The sequence below is a fragment of the Paroedura picta genome, chromosome 16, assembly GCF_049243985.1.
Source record: "Paroedura picta isolate Pp20150507F chromosome 16, Ppicta_v3.0, whole genome shotgun sequence".
NCBI lineage: Eukaryota > Metazoa > Chordata > Lepidosauria > Squamata > Gekkonidae > Paroedura > Paroedura picta.
This window is the reverse complement of record NC_135384.1, coordinates 1,564,207-1,573,017: the sequence shown is the minus strand read 5'-3', so window position 1 is coordinate 1,573,017 and position 8,811 is coordinate 1,564,207.

Here is an 8,811-nt window from a genome sequence, read left to right as displayed (position 1 = left end):
AAAAAAGAGGTTCCCACGTTTTTGTCTTTCCTCAGAGCTGCGAACGCGCACCGAAGCTTATACCTTAAATAAAAGGTCACTGTTCTGAAAGGTGGCCCTGAACTCAAAACTTTGTTCTGTACCTTTAAAAGGACTGTTTTGAAGGGGATTTTTAAAATGAAGGAGCAGGTTAAAGGTTATTTAATTGCAGCTTTAGAGACAAATGACGGGAAACGAGGTTCCACTTAAATATTAGGAACCTGCTGCCTCGGAGGATGGTAAAGCCTCCTTTCTTGGAAGTTTTGGGGAGGGGGATTGAAAGAGCACCTGTCAGAAGGGGGCGATTTTTAAGTCCTCAAGAAGGGGGGAGAGACGGGACTGGGTGAGCGTTGGTGGTCTCTTTCAGCTCTGTGTGATTCTGAAGCAAAACGATTCAGGAAGATTCAAGTAGAGGGAAGGGGACTGCAAAGTATACTAAACTGTATTATCGACAGAATAATTTGAATCCAACAAGCTTTAATTCTGGGCGTAAGCTTTCACGGGTATAGACGCCCAAACTCTGTTTTGTTGCTTCCGAGGGACCAAGGGACTATCGGTGTATATTTCTTAATCTTGCTTTCATTGCATTTGGGCTAAATACTCATGCCGCATTTCATATTCCTCCCATCCTAGCTGGATTACGTTACTTCTGAGTAGGCTTGTCAACCTCCAGGCGGGGCCTGCAGATCTCTCGGAGTTAAATCTGTACTCCGGACGACGGGGATCAGTTCTCCTGCAGGGGCACGAGAGGAACACCACTCCCAAATCTCCAGAAATCATCCAGGCCAGAGTTGGCAACGGTATCCCTTAGATTTAGCTGTGTCCTATTGTCAGATGAAACCCGCCTCGAGTCTCAGGGCAGAAGAACGGTAAATACCACAAATAAATCAGAATCATTATGTGGTCATGGGCCACAGAGCACCCATGCGGACACTATCACACGGAGGAATAAAAAAGTGCGGTGCTGGAACAAGACCAGGGGCTCCCTTTTGTCTCAGAGGTTTTGGAGTGCTCGCCTGGAAGGAGCAGCATGCACCTTTATACCTGCTTTCAAAATGGCTGCCATGATTACAGGTGAGACGCAGGAACCTGCCGAGCGAAGCGTGTTCCCCGGACGTGTCTGTAGATCCTGTTTGGCAGTTCTTCGCCTGCGCCTTCATAACCGCCCTGTGTGCCGAACACCCCGAGCCACAAAGAAAGGCCGAGCGCCAGATGCCTTTCTCGCGGCCCCTGCAACAGAGTGTGCCTCTGGCAGCCCATCAGCACAAGCCCTCGGGGGTCCAGTTGGGGGAAGAGCCTGGATCCCCCCTCCCCCCAACGATATGCAGGGGACCACGAGGGCCATAAACTCACCGTCCTGAAAAGCCGGGCTATTAGCAGTGGCCCACACAACAGGGTTGTTGTAAACTCACTCTCTGCCTCAGTGGCAGCTTGCAATGAGGAGGATACTGCTGGACTGCACTGAAGGGGCATCGTGAGCCACCTTCCAAAATCTGTGCAGGACTCAGGGCAGGGCAGCCCCTGGGGAGGAGGATGCAATTTCACAGGCAGGACGACGTGAGTCCCTGAGTGCCTGAATTTCTGTCTTTCTCCTGCTCGGAGGTGGGGGGGGGGGGAGACACCGATTACCTCCAGATCCCCATAATGCTAGCAGCCTGGGTCTTTATGCACTCCAGGTGGACCGTGGAACTTGGGACCGTTAAACTGGGGCTGGAGGTCAAATGCTCAGAAAGGTGAGGGCCACAATTCTGCTCCCAGAGGGTTGTTTCTGTGGGGGGGGGGGGGTGGCCAGGGGAACTGACCTAAGGAGGTGAGCTATAATTCCAGGAGATCCTCAGGCCCCACCTGGAGGATGGCATCCCTCTTTCGGTGCAGCCTGCAACCCTTCAGTCCAAGGCCCAGCGCATTTTTCATGGAGAAAGAAAAGAAATGGGCTCCCGGACAGAAGGGCCCTCGGCACGTGCCGCTTGGCCCTCATCACGGTGTCTCCAAAGGCCGGAGGAGAAGAGACGGGGGGGGGGGTGCTCCTTCTCGCCCGCCCCCTTCCTCCTCCGGTGACAAAACACGGCCTCCAAATTCAGTCTGGCTGAGCACAGAGCTCAGCAGAGAAATTCCCACGCTGCCAACCCGAGAGGAGGAAGGAAACGGGGGCTCAGCCGGCCCCTCTCCAGGCACCAGCCAGCTCTTGTGACTCACCCGTCACCGGTCACCGCACGAGCCCCAAAGGGTGTCTGAGTCCAAGTCGAGCCAGACAGGCCTCCCGCCCCCCTGCGGTCAGCGCTGGCCGTCGGCGAGCGGCCGGCTGGCGTCTCCGGAGCCCACCCACGGCACTGCGGGAGCAAACAGGGTGGAGGGGGGGTTGCTGGGCTGGCCCCCCCCGGACGGTGGCCCTTTGGACCCTGGGGCTGAGGTGTGGGGATTAAAGTCCCTCCTCCCCCCGCCAGCCCTGCGCTCCAGACAGGGGAGAGCAGCTGGATTTACGGTCAGACCCTCCGTGGGCTATTTGTGGAAGAGCCCTGCGCCAGGGGCTAAGTTTGGCAGCGGGCAAGGCGGTGTTGTGGGTGCGACGGAGGGCGCGTGCAATGGGGGGGGGACAACACTCCAGCACTGCCCCTCGTCTGGAGGAGAGCCGGGACGGATCCTGCCAGAAACCAGCCCTCCCCCACATCTATTTTGGTCTGGGAGGTGTTTGAGCACATCGCTTGCCGGCGATGTGCAGGAAGCACGTAAGACCATGAGCACAGGACACCACAAGCCGACCGGGGCGAAGTGCCGGCAAATCACAGCGCACTCCCGGTGACCCCGTGGGGTTTGCAAGCGAGACGTTCAGGGCTGGCCTGTCCTTGCCCGCCTCTCGGGGGCAACCGTGGCCTTCCTTGGGGGTCTCCCCGGCCAAGTCCTAACTTTGCTTAGCTTCTGAGATCCGATGGGATCGGCCTAACCTGAGCCCCCCTCCGTCCCCGGATCCTTGCAAATAAGCCAAGGGGTGTCTGTGGGGGAGTCACACAAAACCCATTACTACGGCCACAGCAAACGCAGGTTAATGCAACTCCTGAGGAACACTGGGCACCGTGAAAACTAGCACTGCCGCTCCGCCAAGCGATTCCTCCACATTCGCTTCTTTTCAACAGCCCTGTGAGGTAGGCCAGCTTCAATACCCCCGTCTGGCGGACCGGAGGCTGAGAGACGCAGGGCTTTGGGAGATGGGGACCGAGAGTCCCATGAATCGGGCTCCCAGAAGGGTTTATTAAAATTTATTTCCAGCGCAGCTCCCCATTCAGAGACCTCTTGCAGTAATCAGTGGCAGAGGCGAGACTGGAACTCGGAACTTTAGAGTGTGCATTAATGGCCACCGCCTTGGCCTTGTTCCCCACAGACTCTGTGTTACCCCTACAGCAGAGAGACACTGCTGTGGCACAAACCAGGTCCAGAAAGGGGGGACATGTTCAGAAATATGCTCAAATAATATCAGCATAATTCAAGATGTGCTCCATGTTCCAGAGGCGCCCAAGCCACGCTCTGGCTCTTTCACCTGTACAGTCGAGCGAGATGAAAAGAAATCCATTGCTCGCCAGCTAGACTCCAGGCGCATGAGCCCATGCAACAAGCTGACCAGTCAGCGCAGACATCCGAAACCCTCCATGCACGTATTCCACACGCCGATTTCATAATCAGGTGAAGGCTGAAGAGGAACCCAGCCCTGGATCTCCCCGCAGCCGGAGTCCACACCATCTCTCTGCACCCGGCCCCATCAGCTCAGAGACCCCCAGTTTCTGCCCCCTGGCCCGTGGGGCTTTTCCCTGCCCCCTGTGGACTCCTCTGCACCCCTGGGGCCCACCCTCCGACACGCGGGGGAAGCACGGATCCATGCCTCGCAATACCTCCGCTGGCTTCTCGCCCATCGGGTTAAAGTTCCCGATTTCCACCGAAAGGCCTTTCCTGCCAGTGGACGGAGCCGGCTGAGGTTTGCTCAGGGTGGAATTTTACCTGGCTGGAGTCAGGCTGGCCTTGGCAGCTACTCAGGTGTCTTTTCAGTTGTGCCTTTTTGATTTGCGGGTCATTGACTATTGTTTAGCCGTGTTTCTGCAGGGCTCCAAGCGCCTTTTTTTTAAAGCAACAGAAATGCACAGGGACACATAAATCAGTCGGGGATCAATCATGCGTACCTGGGATGACCTCCTCGAGCCAGACGGCCCATGCACAGTTTCCCTGGGCTCTAGCACAGAACTGCTCCGCCTCCATAAAACGCATGACGCTCCAATGTGCAACCACACCTGGGCCTCATTCACCTGTGCAAAGGCTCCCATGCTCTCTCTCTCACTCTCTCTCGAACACACAACCCTGATCAGTCACCCCATGCAGGGACAGCCACTTGGGCAACCTCTACACAGGCACAATTTCCAAATCTGCATTTCCCATTGCTTCAACACACTGATACACACACACACGGGTTTTCTCTCCATTGGTTGCCCTGAGAGATTTTTGGGCTGAGGCCTGGTGCAGAACTGACTGAGCCCCGAGGCAGCCGGAGATGGGCCCGAGCACAACTTGCGTGGGAGAACAAGGCTGGCCTGTGTCAAGCACACCCTGACCTGCCTCTCACGCACTCCCGGCCTCCCTCCCTCCCTCTGCAGAGGCACCCAATCCACGCCCCCTCCGGCCCACGCGGAGCTCGAAGGGTGCTGCGGAGGCTCCTTCTCCGCCCGCCCCCCCCCCGCGCCAGCCAGCAGGGTGAGGCCACGAAATCCGCCCCCCTCCTCACGCTCCAAGCCCCTCCTGCCAATTGTGGGGAGATGAACAGAGATGCAATCCGGGCTCTGAATACCCAGGGAAGAAGCAAAGCGGGGCACCTGAGGGGAGGAAGTGTGTGTGTGGGGGGGGGGGCAGACAGGAAATAGCCCCCCTTTCAGAAGCCATTTCCTGTGTAAGCAGCTGTATCCACACGGCTCCGGAGAGGAAATGGCCCAACCTCGCAGGGGCTGCTACCGACACAGATACCTCTCCCGCCTGGCAGGGTTTTTTCTTTAAAATTTCACTGGGTCCACATAAAAACACATGCGCTCATTCGCTTGCTCTTGTGTGCTCTCTCGCCAGCCACACCCCCATCACCTCTATCCCCCCCCCCACACACATGCACATGGAATTCTGGGGAAGCGGAACAGGTGATCCTTCCTCCTTGCGCATGCGCACAAACTGCCCTCGATCCAATGCGCCATGGAGGTACAGGGGATCTCCGCCTCCCCACACACCACTGGGAAGGCAAAACAGCAGCACCCGGGGGGGGGTCACCCGGAAAGCAGTGGGGTGGAAAGAACTGCCCCAACCTGGCCTTTCCCCCCAAAATGCCCCCAGGTGGGGACTGGCAGTGACCGAAGCGCGTGGGTCAGCACCCCCAGCCCCAGATTATCATTGGCAAGAGAAGCCCTGTGGAATCCCCCACCCACACCTGGTGAGTGGGGCGTTTTGGGGAAGAAACTTTCGGTTTCCCCATCTGCCTGCCGCATTCCGCGAGGCGGACTTACGAGAAAGGGGAAGCGTCAAGGACGCAAACGCATGGAAACCGCAACAGGATGAGCGACTCACCAAAGCGTGAGCATCACGGGTAAGTGCGACCAAACCAAGGGGGCACTCAAGGGACCGAAAAGGAGGCAGAGCCACGGACAGATCTGTGCGTGTGGCGCATGCAAGGCGGGAGAAACAAAACAGAATGTGCAGAAGGCACGCATGGAATAAAGCACAAAGAGAGGAAAGGCACAGGGAGCATGATGTCCCCAGAAATATTCCAATTGTTTTCACCTTTTAATTTATATTCCGCTTTGCTCCGACTGGAACCCCTGTCCTGGGCTCCATGTTGCCCTCTCAAACACCACCTAGGCTGAGAGCAGCCATGGCAGAGCCAGGATTCAATCCCAGCCACCCCAGGCTCTCTAGCGATTAAGTGTGTCAGACTAGGATATCCGGGGGTGCCAGGTTCAAATCCCCGCTCCGCCACAAAAAGCTTGCCGGGCAGGCTCGGCCCAATCGCACGCTTTCGGCCTAACCCGCCTCGCGGGGCTGTCGTGAGGATAAAAGCGTGGAGAAGAAAAGGAACAGACGCCACCCTAGGTGTCCTCTGCAGACAAAGGTGGGCTATAAACCAGGTAAATAAACAAAGCTCTAATTACTAGGCCAGGTTTAAAACCAAAGATAAGGTGAGTGCAAAGATAACAGATCAGGGATGAAGGCTCAGAATGGCTCCAGCGTGCTCCCAAGGAGAAAGCGGGATGCGAGGGAAGAAAAGTCTGAAAGCAAACCCACACCCTCCCACAAGCTTGTGGGAAAACACAACAACTGACACAACGGTGGGGAAACGGAGGAAGGGCCGAGGAGCACAGTCCCGGCACAGGCATGCGGGGAGACTGTGCAAGTGCAGACAATGCAGGACGTAAAAGCCTATATTTGGGGGGGGGGGGGGCTCTGGCTTTCGGAGCTGGCTGGAGCAACAGGGGCCGGCACTTCCAAAATCGGGCCAGATCTGGTTGCGGCAGCAACAGACGAAATCCACACTCAGCTGGCTCCCTGCGAGTCCTGGATCCTCCAGGGGACAAAGAGGAGAGGGGTGCAGGCCGGGTGGGGAGGGCCTCGCTCAGGCTCCCCCTGCTTCCATATTTCGAGGGGTGTCTTGTGGGACGTGGCCCTGGCTGGGGGCAGGGGCCGGCTCCCTCCCCTCCCCTCCCCTCCCCTCCCCTCGTGGTGGGCGGGCGCAGAGAGAAGCCCCCCCGTGGGAAGACCTAATAGGCCAAGAGTCCTTGCAACGCTCCGCTCTTTCCCGAGACGTGGGTTTGGCTGGCGGGGACTGGGGCAGTGTGTCTTTTGTGTGTGTGATTCATGAGACAATGAACGGTCCCCCACACATCCACACACACATCCACACACACGGGCGGGCGAGAACAGCTGTGTCAGCGCTGAGTCAGCATCGGCAAGGACGCCTCCCCCCCCCCCAAAAAAAAAACCCACAAAGGATCGGGAAGAAGTCACTTCAGTTCGGTTCCTCTCTGACGCGCATCGTGATGCCAGGAGGGGTGTCATGCTGGCAGGGGGGGGGCATGCCTAATACCTCCGCCCCACCCCAGACAGCAAGATCCTGCCCTGGAAGTACAAACACAGAGCTGCCAAAACACACACACAAACACACACACACACCCAAGCACTCCACAGCACACAACAACCCTACCCCCACCTCCCCAGTCTGATATAGAGCTGCCCCCATTTCAGATGCCAGATCTCTTGGGGTTGCAACAGATCCAGAGAGCACAGGGACCCACCCCCATTGGGGGGAAATGGCCCCTTTGGTGGGCAGGTTCCATAGGGTGAGACCCTGTTGAGGGCACCCATCTCCCCCCCCCCATACTAGGGAGGTTTTGTTTCGTTTCGTTTTTTGCTGAATCCGTTTGGGGAAACCCTCCGGCAATTTGGGAGATCACAAACCACAAAGCGAGGGGAGAGGGGATTCCCCTTCTACACAGGTACACAACCGTGGAAAGCCCAAGGAGAGATTCTCGGACTCGGGCAGATCAGCTGGGGCACCCGCACCCTCCTGACCGCACACAAAGCACAGCTCCGGTTTCGTTCACCTGCCTCGCTCCACACACTCCTCCTGCCCCCCAAGCCCCCTTCAGAAGGATCAGGGACACACAACGGTAACACAACACAATAAGGGAGTCACACAATTGTCCTTGCATTTTTCTGCTTGGGCTTATCGCACTTGTTGGACAGACAAAAACCCACCCATGCGCTGAGGATGCCAGTCAGGTATGAAACACAAAGTTGTGGGGACACGAAAAGCAATTCAAAACAACACTTCCGAGAACAGCAGCCACAGCGGCCCTGGGCACACATCGGGAGGCCCAGAACCACACACTGGGTACACAAGACAGTCAGCACACCAATATGTGTGTGTGGGGTGTGTGTGTGTGGAAATCACACAGCCCCCCCCCCCCGCCAGCACATGGAGGCCTGCCACAGGATTACAATATCTGGGACAGAAGTCAACTCTTCCAAAAGCGAAGATCACAACAGCAAAGCTTTACACACAAGTGCCACACAACACGTGGTCGGGGCAAACCCATCCGACACATTTGCACAGAAAACACTGGAAGAGCAGCAGGGGAATGCGGGCATGGGAGGCAGAAGGACACACGGCAATGCGCAGAGCCACAAGCCCTTCTCTGCCTCTGAGCCCCCCCCCCAGGGCAGCCACAGAACACACACACACACACAAAAGACCCTTAGCCGGATCCACAGCAAAGCACATTAGGGGAATCACAACTCACAAAGGACACACACGTGTGTGTGGTGGGGCAGCCACTCACGGAGACACAGCACAACACGGGTTCACGGTGTGGCCTTACCTCCCCTCCCCGGCTGGCACGGCACAGCGGAGCCCCCAGAGGTGTGTCCCCGTTCAGAAGGCACCGCTGTCTCCCCCAGGTGCGGCAAGCCCTGTTTGCCGGCAGACGCACATGGCACGGCACAGCCGGTGCGCCAATGGGACAACAACGTGAGCAACTTCTGTGTTTCCTTCCCTGCTGGCTTGTCCTTTCCCCACACACACACACACACACACACACACACACACACCCTCCCCGTGTGGAGTTCGGGGTCCCTGCCAAGTCAGCGGAGCATGTGTGGGGGGTGAATTCCGGCCACACGGTGACTCAGCCCCCCCACCGCCCTTCCTCGGGAAACTTGCCCTGTTTAAAGGGCCGGGGTGCCGTCACCGCCCCCCCCCGCCCGGTCCCCGCCCTCCCTCCC